The sequence below is a fragment of the Ursus arctos genome, unplaced genomic scaffold (genome assembly GCF_023065955.2).
Source record: "Ursus arctos isolate Adak ecotype North America unplaced genomic scaffold, UrsArc2.0 scaffold_13, whole genome shotgun sequence".
NCBI lineage: Eukaryota > Metazoa > Chordata > Mammalia > Carnivora > Ursidae > Ursus > Ursus arctos.
Window position 1 is genome coordinate 53,865,732 of NW_026622797.1, and position 14,907 is coordinate 53,880,638.

The following is a 14,907-nucleotide window of genomic DNA, read 5'->3' on the forward strand; positions in this document are numbered from 1 at the left end:
TTTAATATAACATTGCTTATAATTTAAAATTTATAAACATTTATTTCTGCTTATAATCATACAATGCATTGGGCTTTGTCAGACTGGTCCTTTTGCAAGTATTTATGTAGAAGAGATAATGAAATACTAAAAATCTCATGGTATTTTACCCCTGAATTTGAATATTTTTTGATACAGATTTAGCAACTTCAGGGTTTATTTTTTTATGTTGCTTTATTTTTTAACTATAAGAATGTAGTTAATATAAACTACTTTATATGGATTAAAAATACTATTTAAGCGAGAGGCAGCAAGTCTTTTTAATAAACTCTATTCCCACAATTTCTTATGTGAGTAGGTGGGTATGTAGAATGCAAAGTAGTATAGGAAAATGACTCTGCCCTTAAAACATATGGTGGTTCCATATAATGGAGAAAACAGAGGAATGCCACACTCTAAAGGAATAAAAATGTAGGGCAAAGGACCATAATGTAGGAAACTGATTAATAAAAACATCTGGACAAGAGTAGAATAAACTGTTCACATAGTTTGAGGGAACAGTGACCACGTAGTTAATAAAATCTTCTAGTTTGTCTAGAAATAAAATGTAATCTAAGGAAATCCCAGCTTTAAAACAGTATGCTAAATGCAGCCTAAAGCCATGACAGTCTTTGTTGGTTGGATATGGGGACGGAAATGAAAGCTTTAAAGTGTAGGACACAATTTGGAGGCCCAGTGGATGGTTTCCACTCACAGTTTTGTTTATCGTGCCAATTCTAAAATTCTAAAATGAGTTGTCAACATTTAAGAAATCTGGAGGTTTCATGCAGAAGTCTAGATTTTAGGCTTTTGAGAGACCAAGACACTAATATTGATTCCTAGAAGGCATAGTTGGCTGCCATTGAGGAGAAACCACTTCTTTCAGTGACTGAATATTCATGCTTTTCAGTTTACCATCTTCTTACCCCATCCTGCCTCCCTCATTTATGGTACCTTCTTGGCCATTGACAGCATTGGAATTTGCTTTAAAGAATTTTTTGATCAGAAATGTTCCCTTGGAGTATAACTTGGTACAAATTCTTTGGAAGGCAATTTGGCAATCTCAGATTTTTTTAAATGTACACATATTCTTTTACTCAACAATTCTAAGAATTTATCTCGTGGATAATCTTGTTCATGTACATAAAGATATTTGTACAAGAATGTTCCCTGAAGCCTTGTTTGTTATAGAGAGAAACTGAAAATAATTTAAATGTCTATCAGTAAGGGGTTACTAATAAATTACAGCCATCAGTAGACTATTAAATAGTATTTACAAATAATAAAATGGATTTACACATACTGATATGTAAATGTTTCTAAAGTATGTTAAGTGAAGTAAGGTGTATAGAAGAGTGATTAGTGTATAAATACAATACATGTGGGGCAGTTTTACACAAGAATGATTTCTGGACCATGGATTACTGCTATATGTGGGAAAGCGTTGTAAGATGGGATGAAGACTTTTTCATTAAATAACCTTTTTTTCCTGTTTTTCTAACTCACATGCCTGTGTTATTTTCTATGTGAAATGTGAAAAGAAACAGTGGTATCTTTAATCAAGGGAAGTAAGCATCAGTAATAGGTTTTATTGGATCTATAAAAATGCCATAGCAGTAGCAATAAGCATTATTTTCATAACCACAAAACTTAATATTTTATAATGTGGTTAACTTAAAATAAGTCTCTTTCTGTCAGATCCCAGCAGCAGTGGCAGTGGCCCTCCTCTCTTCTGACTCTCCTTGTTATCTCCCTTTCGCCTGGAAACATGGCCTCTGATATGGCAATCTCTGATGGCATCATCAAGGTTTTCAGTGACATGAGGGTAAGTGCGCAAGTCCTCAACACCAGAAGAGGTGAAGAAGTGCAAGAAGGCGGTACTCCTCTGCCTAAGCGAGGACAAGAAGAACAGCATACCTGAAGGAGGGCAAGAATATCCCGGTAGGTGACATGGGCCAGACTGTAGACCACCCTTGTGCCACCTTTGTCAAGATGCTACCAGACAAGGACTGCTGCTTTGTCCTCTATGATGTAACCTATGAGACCAAGGAGAGCAAGAAGGAAGACCTAGTATTTATTTTCTGGGCACCTGAGTCTGCATTCCTTAAAGCAAAATGATCTCTGCCAGCTCCAAGGACACCATCATGAAGAAGCTCACGGAGATCAAGCATGAATTACAAGCAAACTGCTATGAGGAGGTCAAGGACCACTGCACCCTGGCAGAGAAGCTGGGGAGCAGTGCCATTATCTCCCTGGAGGGCAGCCTTTGTGAGCCCCCTCCAGCCCCCTGCCTGGAGCATCTGGCAGCCCCAGACCTGCCCATGGGGGTTGCAGACTGCCCCCTTCCTGCCAGACCGGAGGGGCTGGGGGATCCCAGCAGGGGGAGGGCAATGCCTTCACCCCAGTTGCCAAACGGCCCCCTCACCCCCTGCTCCTCCCTCCTCCCTCCATCCCTGCTGGTTCTAGCCTTCCCAAACCACTTTTGATCAGATTCCTCTTGGGTTGAAACAGACCAAGTCCCCCCCCAGGCACCCCAGTTTGGTGGTGGGGACTATTTTTTTTTTATGACACCCCAATTCCCCACCTGTTCCTTTAACCATGCTGGTAACTTCTAACCTCAATAGTGACTCTGTGCTTATCTGCTTAGTTCTGTGTGTATATGGAGTGTTGTGGAGATGACCCCTCCTTGTGCCGCTTGGTTCCCCTCCCCTTTCCCCCTGGTGACAGCCATTCATGGAAGCAGGACCAGTAAGGGGCCCTCAATTAAAACCACACACACACACACACACACACACACACACACACACACACGTATAAAATAAGTCTAATTAAACTCTTCTGCAAACGAAGTTAAAGAAAGGAATGCTCTTTTGTCCACAAAGCTTTATTTCCACATTGCCTGATAATCAGCACTATTTATAGCTCTCTAAAATTCTACCAATTAGGGATTTATTTAAATTTATACTTTGTTCTCTGATTTTCCTTTTTTTTTTTTTTTTAAATAGCACTTATTTGATATAGGAAAATCTGGAAAGCATGGATTCATGCATTAATTGGGAAAAAGCCATAAATTATAAGTCTACTACCCAACAGTTTTATTATCTTCTAGTCTTAGTGCATTTTTTCCATAATTGAGTTCATAAAGAACATAGCATTTTAGTATCTTTTTTATTTATTCAGCATTATGTTTTGTATATTTCCCATGTAATTACAACTTTTACACATTTTTCAAATGTTGGATACTCTGTTGTATGAATGTATCATAATTGGTTGGACCAGGTCTCTAAAATTTTTAACATAGATTTCTAATATTTTTGCTTTTATAAGTAACAGATGGTCTCTTTCAACACTAGTTATAGTTTAAGAGTGGTAACATTTTTTGGGTTATTTGTTGAAATGTCCATCAATTGCTCCACAGTTGTGGAATTACTGTTCGAAGGTGCAAGGAAGGGCTGTTGAAATTTACAGTACGTAGGACTGGATAGCATTGTTCCAGCAACATAATTAGGGCTGGGTGCCCTACCCGAGTGTAAAAAAGGTTAGAAGGGTGTGACAAAGGTAAATCAATTTTAATCATTGTTTACTTGAGTCTTCTTTCTAAGAGCAGGGGAGGAAACTCATGTACATGACACAAGCCCCATTCTCAGGACCCAGAGCTTGGAGCATTTATTATGATGTTATATAGTACAGCTATGTCCACATTTATACTCTCATGCGTTGAAGTACAAGCCTAACTTCCATTTACAAAGTTTTCCAAAAAATGGACTTACAAACTTTTGAAATGCAATCCTTTTTGTCAGTTGCAAAATGTATGTATAACAGCTGTCTCTCTGAGGTGGTTTTTAGCTAAAAGTAAAATTTTGGTATAGCCCAATTTAGACATCCTAACACATATCTGTAGTCACTATTTTTCACATATGAAACATGCTCCTGTTCCTGTGCACATCCACAGTGGTTAGGTAACAAAATTGACTTTTAAAGTTAACGAGTAACAAATCTCAATTTTACACTTTATTTTATTTTATTTTTTTTTAAAGATTTTATTTATTTATTTGACAGAGACAGAGACAGCCAGCGAGAGAGGGAACACAAGCAGGGGGAGTGGGAGAGGAAGAAGCAGGCTCATACTGGAGGAGCCTGATGTGGGGCTCGATCCCATAACACCGGGATCACGCCCTGAGCCGAAGGCAGACGCTTAACCGCTGTGCCACCCAGGCGCCCCTATTTTTTTTGTTTGTTTGTTTAAAAAATTTTTAAAAATAGTTTATTTATTTATTTGACAGAGGGAGACAGCCAGCGAGAGAGGGAACACAAGCAGGGGGAGTGGGAGAGGAAGAAGCAGGCTCCTAGCAGAGCAGGGAGCCTGATGTGGGGCTTGATGCGGGGCTCGATGTGGGCCTCAATCCTAGGACCCTGGGATTACGCCCTGGGCCGAAGGCAAACCCTTAATGACTGAGCCACCCAGGCGCCCCTCAATTTTACACTTTATCTTAAGCTATTTTAATGTGGAGAGATTTCTGTTAGAAGGTCCTTTGTGAAATTCTTGGGTCCTGGGTTATGGTTACCTGCCTACCAATCTGGTATAAACGGCACAAACGCATTTACTTAATTGGTAATAAGTCCTCTCATTTTAAAGATGGGAAAACTGTAGAGATCAGAGAGGTGGTGACTTGCTTAAGGCTTTGGGGCTACTTTACTACTAGAATTTAAAACCTAGGTTTTCTGATTCTTAGCCCACCAGTTTTTCTTTTACTCCATGCTGTCTCTTTATGACATAACTGCATTATAAAAAGACTCTTAGAAAAACACCTGCAGCCTATTAACAGTCATGTAAGACAAGCCTGTTGGGAAACTATAACTTAATAAGCTGATAGTTAAGAGTGATTAATAGGACTATAATTCTTCTCTCCCACTGTGCCACAATAAGCTAGGGTGGGTATTTTACCATCTCAAGATGAAAAAGAACAGATGTATTGTCAGATCATAGATCATGGGTAGTCATTAAGTTTTATTATCTTTATAAAAATCTTCAATTTCAAGCATACTTGGTGCTTGGAAATATGTTGTGAATCTAATGTTGCAATACCATTAAAACCATAAACTGAGAATATGATGACTGTTACAGTATACTTGTGCGACTGAATTAAATTAGTTGAGTGAAATGGAGGGCGAGTCATCCTAGGTGAGTGGTGGACATACAGTTAGTGGAGACAACTTTCCAAATGAATTCAACAAATTCCCCTTTAATGTACTCAACACTGGTTTAGGGACTGGGTCACAGTCCTTACCCTCAAAGGAAATAAAATTCGGTTGGGCAGATGGAAGGCATATTTGAAACATTTTAAAACTGCAGTATAGCATATGATTAAGCGTAGAAACCAGCACAGAAATGTAATAGTGTAGGGGAAGAAGGGTTTAACGTAAACTAAATATCCAAGGAACTTCAAGTATTTGGCCTAACTGAATTATTTCTCTCTAGATTTGGAAACAAATAAATTGATCACCATGTTGATTGAACAAATGACTGAAAATCAGGTTAAAAATGATAAACGTAATAACAAGGCTAATGTGTGGCAGTCGCTGGGTTCTCAGTTTTTAATCAGTGAATTATTAGCTTGCTCAGTTTCAGATTCTAGTCATTCCTTGAGAATTCTGATCTAGTAGTTTTCATAGTTTGGAGACTGTTGTGCCCATATACCAACCATATTTGAAGATGACTGTATTTTTCTCAGAAGAGTCGCAATATCTGATTCTTTTTGAGAGCTGACTGTAGGAGTGGAGAGGAGTGCTTAGCTTAAGGTGGTGTCTGCACTGTATTCTCTTATACAGTATTTCTCTTTTCCTAATTCTAGGAATAGAGAAAAAAAGTAAAATTCAAATTCCAAAATTCCATGTGAGTGGCCTACCTGACATCTTCACTTGGATATTATTAAGAATCAGAAACCTTAAATATATCCCAAGAAGATCTCTTGTTTCTCCATCATCTCCCTGCCACCTGTCACCCCATCCCAAACCCCAAGGGCACCCTCTACTTCATTGCTCTAAGCCGAAGACCAAAATGTCATCCTTTATTCTTTCCCTTTTCTTATCTTCTACATCTGACCCATCACCAACTCTTGTTGAGTTTACCTGTTCTGTATGCTTTAGCCAACTTCTACTGCCCTATCCAAGTCGCCATGACCAGTTCCTTGGGCTAGAGCGGTCTAACACAAAGGGAAGCAGTAGAGCATTATTGTTAGGAATAGAGGTTCAGAGCTGGACTGCCTGGATTTGAATTCCAGCTTTCCTACTATTAGCTGTTGTTAGGAGTTCAGCTGAGCTGGGGAAGTGAGCTGAGCTTCAGATGTTAGAGTAGCTGATTAATGCACAAGCCAAAAATGAAAGAGTTAAGCCTTTAACACCTGCTGGGATGATTATACGCAAGAGTCTAAAATGAGAAGGCACTGACTCCCCCTGTTACATTTCCCTTATGGACGGACACACTAATCCTGGGTCAGGTGCATCAACACAGATGTGAGAGATGGCTCACTGTTGTTGGGAGCCTCAAAATAAAGCCTCCAGCAATTTCATGGACCCTATGGGGGAAGGGTGAAGGAGGTGAGTTAGGAGTGGAAAAGTATAGGGAAAAGTCAGAGTGGAACAAAGTGTTTTCAAGGTGTCCCCCACTGCCCCTCAAAAGGAGGACTCAGCAGAAGCACAAAGGCTTCTGCCCCAGGCCTCAGATAGAGATCCAGAAATGAAAGCACCAGGCTAGGAATGCAAATATATGAAAAGCATGATTGGGCAGGGGAGTCTGAGTTGTCGCCTGCAACTGCCTTCAGAGACTGCAGTGCATTGGCTATGTGCCAAGCTTGGGTGGTGGGCAGTAGCCTTTTTCCCGTGAGGCCTGCCAGGTAAAGCCTTTGTAATTGCCCATAGGCACATCTGAAAAATCACATAGAGTTTTTTTTTTTTTTAAGATTTTATTTATTTATTTATTCAACAGAGATAGAGACAGCCAGCGAGAGAGGGAACACAAGCAGGGGGAGTGGGAGAGGAAGAAGCAGGTTCCTAGCGGAGGAGCCTGATGTGGCGCTCGATCCCGTAACGCCGGGATCACGCCCTGAGCCGAAGGCAGACGCTTAACCGCTGTGCCACCCAGGCGCCCCCACATAGAGGTTTTTAACCAGGAGCCGAACTCCTCAGCCTTGTGAACTGGGCAAGCTTCTTAACTGTTCTCTGCTACAATTTATAAAGGAGATGTAAAATTATGAGAATCACATATTGTATGTTAGTTTTCTATTGTTGCTGTAACAAATTACCACAAATTTTGTAACTTAAAACCACAAATATTATCTTAACAGTTCTTGAGGTCAGAACATTACTGGAATAAGGGTGAAAAATCACACGATTACATCAATAAATGTAGAAATAAGCACTTGATAAAAGATCAACTGTCTCCCTGGTTTTTTAAAGATTTTATGTATTTAAAGAGGGCATGTGAGTAGAAGGAGGGGCAGAGGGAGAGGGAGAGAGAGAATCTTGAGCAGACTCCACGTGGAGTGTGGAGCCCGATGTGGGGCTCGATCTCATGACCCTGAGATTATGACTGGCACTGAAATCAAGAGTCAGACGCCCAACCAACTGAACCACCCAAGCACCCCAAAGTTCAACCCCTTTTGATAAAAACTGTGAGAATTCAAAATTTAGAAGAATTTCCTTGATTTGACAAAGACATTGTATACCCAAAATTCTACAGCAAATATCATGTTAATGGGGAAACTTCACTCTCATCGAGATCTGTCCTAAGACAGGAATACTCGGTATTATTTTTAATGTTTGACATAATACTGAAGGTATGGCTAATGTTATGATGTAAAGAAAAGAATAGTTATCAGGGGGCGCCTGGGTGGCACAGCAGTTAAGCATCTGCCTTCGGCTCAGGGCGTGATCCCGGCGTTGTGGGATCAAGCCCCACATCAGGCTCCTCCGCTATGAGCCTGCTTCTTCCTCTCCCACTCCCCCTGCTTGTGTTCCCTCTCTCGCTGGCTGTCTCTATCTCTATTAAATAAATAAATAAAATCTTAAAAAAAAAAAAGAATAGTTATCAGGATTGGAAAGAGAAAAAATTACTTGCAGATATGATTGTGTACATAAGATATAAGTGGATTGAACAGAACAACTATTAGACCTAATGGGAGATAAGAATGATAGTATTTGTCTTTATCAGCAATATCAGAAAATTTAAGTGGAAATTAAATACTACCTACAATAGCTGCTAAAACTATAAAGTAAGACGTAATCTCTCAAAAATGCAAAAAAATAATTTACAGATAAAACCTTAAAACTATTTAAAGACTATGACCTTAGGGTGCAGAAAAACTTTTAAGACCCAAACAACTCAAATGAAGAATTGCTTGCTACAAAATTAAGAGGTTCTTTCATTTGAAGGACATCATAGAGAAAGACAGATGACAGATTGGGAAAGGATAGCCATAATGTCTAAGTCCAGCTCTACTGGTGTGTTTATATATTTCTTCTTGTAATGCTTTTAAGTTTTGCTTTTTTTGGTTTCAAGCTATATTACATAGAGTTTAGTTGGGAATTTTTATATCTGATGGTGAATTAACCTTTTCTCATTATGTAGTTTGTCTCAATGGCTTTTGTCTTAAAGGTCTATTTTGTCTGATATTAATATATTAACATCAGCTTTGTTTTGGTTATCTGCACTGTGTATTTATTTTTTCTTCCTTGGATTTCAACATTTGTTAACCTTATGTCACAGGATTCTTTTTAAAGCAACTTATAAGTGGATTTTATTTATTTTTACCCAACCTAATAATCTTTACTTTTAAACACATTTTTTCACTTAAATTTACATAATAATTAATATTTTGTATTTACATCCATGTGCTATCTTCAGGAATTCCAATTTGACTTTCATAGTACCTACTTCACAGTGTTGTGATGAGAATTCAATAAATTAATATACATAAAGCACTTACAATAGTGAAAAATATTAAGTGCTCAATATACATTAGCAATTATGTTACTATTATTCTTACTATTATTATTACTATATATTATTCTTCCAAGCTTATCTTCTAGGTAATCTACTCTTTCATTGCCCTCTGACTGAATTGAATGTGTTGTCATTATTTCTCTTGAAGTTCTCTTCCAACTGTAAGTCATTCTCAAAGAACACCTGTGCCATACTTAGGGAGAATTTTCAGCTCAGCCCTACATGAGATCCCACTCATTATTGCTGCCTCCCCATCTATTCTGTCTCCTTATTTAAGTTTGGTAGGGTTCTCTGTGGGGAGCAGAGGGAACCTGACAGGCCTCCCTATTTGGGGATAAGACTCTCAGCAGTGCTATCCCAACCTATCCCACCTATCCCGGTAATCCTAACACTGGAACAAAAGCTGCAAAGACAAGATTTATAGCATCAGGAAGACCTCAAAACATCACGCCATCAGATTTAGGTTTGAGTCTCAGTTCTGTGACTTACTAATGATATAAATGATGTTACCATCTCTACTGACCTCTCAAGTGTTGTTGCAATATTTAAACAAGAAAAAGTAGTTAAAGATCCCGGTAACAGGAAAGCCCTAAATTGGTAGGAGCATTTTTTTTTTTAAAGATTTTATTTATTTATTCGACAGAGAGACAGCCAGCGAGAGAGGGAACACAAGCAGGGGGAGTGGGAGAGGAAGAAGCAGGCTCATAGCGGAGGAGCCTGATGTGGGGTTCGATCCCATAACGCCAGGATCACGCCCTGAGCCGAAGGCAGACGCTTAACCGCTGTGCCACCCAGGCGCCCCGGTAGGAGCATTTTTAAGAGGTTAGGAACCCTTGTTTAAAAGATAGGAGGTGATTTTTAAAAATCACAACAACAAACCTTTATTTACATCTAGAGGAATTAAGCATACTGTTGATAAATGCTTGTGAACATTATGCAACACGAAGCCTAGGGGATGTAACATCATCATTAAAAACAGACTGAGGGGCACCTGGGTGGCTCAGTCCGTTAAGTGTCTGCCTTCAGCTCAGGTCATGGTCCCAGGGTCTTGGGATCGAGCCCTGCATGGGGCTCTCTGCTCAGCCTGGAGCCTGCTTCTCCCTCTGCCACTCCCCCGGCTTGTGCAATTTCTCTCTCTCTCAAATAAATAAATAAAATCTTAAAAAAAAATAAACATGAACTGACATTCTACACACATTACTCCTCCCTGGACCAAATGCAGTGACCATTAACTTATGTACGAGAGGGTAGAGTTTGTGTGTCAACATAGAGTTCAGCTGTATGTACTAATTCCTCTAAGTACTTGTGACATTATGTCAAGAGTTCAGCAGCTGAGTTTCACATAGGGCAGTGTGATTCATCGGGATTATTAGGATCCTCCTGGAATAACTTCCCTGAGTTGATTGTCTTTGACAGATCAGTTTGCTTAGATTAAAAAGCAATTGCTGCTGTCTAGTCAAATTTAAACACTTTGGCTAGAAGAAGCTGAACTCTAACTCTGTCCAGTCTATAGAAACACCTTGATGTGAAAAATACATCGAATGCAGTGATACAAAGAGAAAACTGAGTTAGCAATACGCTGGGGTACAGTTTTGTAATAATGTGAAGGGGCAAACATGCCAAACAAAAGTGATCGCAGGTATATGGGAGGGAGGGAAGAGTACATTGCTTTTAATAGCAACTATATCTGTGCCCAGTGTACTGCTAAGTCAGTAACAATGTTTGAGGTACCACTCTGCTTCACATTCATACAACATTCTCTACCATTAGACTTGGGGTAAAATGGATCCATCTTCTGGGCTGAACAATGGAAAGTATTTGGATATATAGAGATCTCTCCCTCCCCTTTCTGAATGGACCTAATAATTTAATAGAAGAAACAATACTATCAAGAGGACTAAAATAGGAGTATGCTAAAATTTAAACCATCTTTTAAAAAAATCAATGAATATCTGATTTAAGTGAAATTTAAGCTTAATGCCTGACATTGCATTCCCAGCCTGCATGAGTTGTAGATAAAACGGAGGCTGAGATGATATTAAACTGACATCCAACCTATTTCTGGTGGATCAGCAAATAGAGTACTGAAACTAGTGTTAGAGGAGTCTCATATATACCATCCCTTTCATCACAGCTTCCTTTTATGTTTGGGCTTCTTGATATCTTTGAATAGGGAGGCTGACTGGGATGTTTAAAGTGGAGAAGATGAGAACCCTGGCTCGATGGCCTTCTCTCTTCTTAGGAATTTAAGTCTCCTGAGAATATAATCCTTACATGGACCCAGACTACAGAAAACATTGGTTACACAGAGTTTTAATTTTAGTGAGTTTGTAGTGAATCTTTATCAACAAAGAGCACCATTGTCATGTCATCTATTAGTGTATTTGTGGACTTGTGCAACCATCATGATGATCTAAGTTTAGACAATTTTTTATCACCCCAAAGAAACCAGGTTTCCATTAGCAGTCTGTCCAGCAGAACCCTGTGTACGTAATCAATGCCAGGATAGGACTCCAACGACATGGAGGATAGAAAAGATCGTTACAGTGCCAGCCACCCAGTATAGAGTCCAAACACTTCTGTCCACTTTATCCTGATATCAGAGTCACCAAGGAAAACACAACATGACCAAGCACTGGATAGAACAATGCTTTTTATTCACACAGAGAAAAGCCAGCCTGGAACTTCCACAGGGACTTGGCCAAATGCAGCACCATGGAATACACCACGGACCTGTGCCCCAACAGCACCATGCAACGACAGCTGGCCAGATTGCTGGAGGGCACCCCGGACAGGTCAGTAATCATCCCCAATCTCTTCCCCAAGTATATTTTTGCACCCAACAGACCTGAAGCCAATCCTATGAAGCTGCTGTAGCCCAAAGAGGAGGGTGACTACCATTATATATGTGCATCTAGCTTTGCAGGGAGTGTGTGGGCTCAGGAGTTGCTGGCTTCCTTGAGTGGTGGGTCATCGAGCTGCCAGACCAGCTGCCACCTGCAGCGATATACACTCAGTGCCAGGGACAGACAGAAGCAGCTCTGCAGTGAAGTCCAGTTGCCCTCACTCTCTCCTGGGGTGATTCCACCTCCTCTCTCTCCCCAAGCAGCTGCCTCCCCCTGCTCCTGCGCGTCCTCTGGGTTTGGGGCCCTCCCAAAGAGGGCTATGAGCCGCACCAGGTCATACTTGGTGTAGCCGTCAGTCTTCTTCAGGCCCAGGATGCATTAAGCAAAGTAGGGCTCGTTCTCGTAGCGCCGCATCACTGCGTGACTGTTCCCGGGGAAGAAGTCAAACTGGAATAGGTACTTGGTGACCCTGTGAAGACAATGGGCTTCATCCAGAAACGCTTGCTGGGCCACTGGACGGACAGCACGGTGCATGGGAAGACGAGCATGGGCGGCACCAGGAAGGTGGCCAATGCGGTGACCACGTGGTTAGGGACGATGAGGACAGAGCAGAGCAGGTCCGAGCGGGCGGCCGCACACTGGTACACGGCCTGCAGCAGCCCCAGTGCCCGGCCCTGCCCTGTTGTGAACCGCTGGGCCTCCTCCAGCTCTGGGATGCACAGGTGCTTGGCGAGGAGGAGCCCAGCAGCCATGCGCGACCGGCCGCCTGTGTTGCCCGGAAGCTCCCAGGGCCGCACAGGAAGTCCGGGGCTCAGCACCGCCTCCTCGCTGCTGTTGTGGGTGTTGTAGCCAGTGCCGAGGGGGCTACTTGTGTTGTTGGTTGTGCTGCTCCGCGGCTCGCGGTAGGCCGTGTTTGGCACAGGGCGGACCTCCCAGGGGCCTTGCAGCGTTGCCTGGGCTTCGCTCTCCTACAGCTGGTCCAGCACGCGCCAGTGCCTGTCTCCCCTGGGGAGGAGCTCCCGGGTGCGGAGGTGGCACCCGCGGCGCAGCACTTAGCTCACGGCGCTCACGCGCAGTCAGTGCGTCAGCTCCGGACGCAGTCCGTCTCCTGTGGGCAGCTACCTTGCCCACTCCTGCCACGGCAGCTTCAGCACCGCCAGGACATTGGTCACCCATCCCTGCTGCGCCGTCTGGAAGGCGCTCTGTGCTCACTGCCTGGGGTCCTCGGGCTGGGCCTTCTCCTCCTCACCGTCGGACTCAAACACATAGTGGTCCCAGGCAGGAGTGGATGGCTGTGACGTGGTCCAGTCACAGCCACCACCACTGTCGCTGCAGGAGGAAGAGGCCCTCTGGACTGCTGGGCCCTGGCTCCTGATTTCTGGAGGGGCAACCGCCCGCGGGGTCCTGCCTGTGCTTCTCCTGCTTGGCACAGCTGCGCCAGGGACTTCTCGCTTTGTGGTGGAGATCGATGCTTTTGAGGTCCGCAGCACTGTAGCGGGCAAAACTCCTGGAGGCCTGCAGGGTGGTTGGCGTGGAGCTCAGCCTTGATGTGCAGGTCGTAGTGGCTGAGGAAGATGCAGTGCTGCAGCAGCGCGGACCGGGAGCAGAGGCTGTCCCAGAGGACCTGGCCTCCTCCACGTGCAGCGGGCAGTCCTGGTCCCTGCCCAGCAACCAGAAGAGCAAGCAGAAGATGGCTACCTTCACGCTGAGGTAGGACCTGCAGGGGATAAAGCTGGGCATGGGGTTGGGCTCCCCCCACAGGTTCCAGGTGATCAGTATTGATGCCAGCCACTGCTTGGTGTGCTTGGGAGAGAACACCTGCCACTGCTGGGAGGTACAGAGCAGCAGGAGGAAATCACCTATGAGGTTGGTGGAGTTGGGGACCCTGAATAAATTGGGTAGGTACAGCCATTTGAGTGTGGAGTTCACAGGGATGGTCTTGTTTCAGTGCCACAGGTAGTTTATGCACAGGGCAGGTGGAATGCCAAGGATAGCAGGTACTGGTAAAGCAGTAAGAGTATCAGGAAGAGGCAGTAGTTGGGCCAGAGGCCAGCAATAGCCCAGAGGGCTGATGGGTGAGGATAGCCATGCAGGGTGACCATGAAGTTCCTGCACAGTCCAAACATGTTCACGGCCATCAGGAAGATCTCCTGTCCAAGTTTGTAGGAGAAGAATTTGAGGCAGTGGAGCAGGCCCGGCTCAGCCACTGGAGAGTATTGTCATTTATAGACAGCTTGGGCAGCTGGTGGGGCCAGCAGGTGCTATGGGTGGTGATGTTCCTGGCATTGGTACATGGTAGCCTCACATGCCAGCAGCAATAGGGTCTGTAGGTGATTCTGGATGTAGCCCAGATTTGGGAAGCCCTTCCACACCCCCAAACCAGTTAGCAGGATTGATCTCTAGTGGGTGTTCTCTAGCCCCAGATGCCCAGGCTGACAGGGCTCAGGGTGGTGGGGAGCTCAGGACACTGCTCCATGGCCCACATGTAGTGCAGGCCACACTGTGCCAGCCTGTAGAGCAGGATGGAAGGTGCTCCGAGCATGGTCAGCTGGTGGCAGCTGCACGTGGTCCAGATGAGGCAAGCCCAGGGCAGCAGCATGAAGACATGGAGGCCAGCCAGCTGTGGCAGGTGACGCTCCATATGGTCATGGTGATAAGGGCACACCTGTACAGAGTGCTGGCCCATAATGAGGTGGGCCCACATCTCTCTAGGCTCAGCCAGCCTGGGGCACAAACAGGTGTTGCTGGGTGGGGTTGTGGCCAATCAGGTTGTGCCTGATGTAGTTGTTTGCCTCTGTGTCAGGCCTGTGAGCATCATGTGCCGGGCAGCCTCCTTTTGCATGGCAGCAGCAGCCCTGGCCTGGCTCTGGGCCACAGTCCACCTTGGTCAGCTCCACCTATTGCTCTTCCTTGCTCCTTACGCTCCTTCCCCTGGTCCAAGCGGTGGTGTGTGCAGAGATTCAAGAGTGAAATTTAGAAGCTTAGCTGAAAGACCTCTGAGGCCCTGGAAGAGGTCTTTAAGAGGCTGCAGTTCAAGGTTGG

The 14,907-nt window shown here is 43.7% G+C and overlaps 2 pseudogenes; one reads left to right on the forward strand and one right to left on the reverse strand.

Moving 5' to 3' along the window:
• The first annotated feature begins 243 nt into the window (after positions 1-243).
• On the forward strand, positions 244-2,807 carry LOC113264656 (cofilin-1-like; annotated as a pseudogene).
• A 9,151-nt stretch (positions 2,808-11,958) lies between these two features.
• Positions 11,959-14,569, reverse strand: LOC113264693 (piezo-type mechanosensitive ion channel component 1-like; annotated as a pseudogene).
• Between the last annotated feature and the right edge of the window lie 338 nt (positions 14,570-14,907).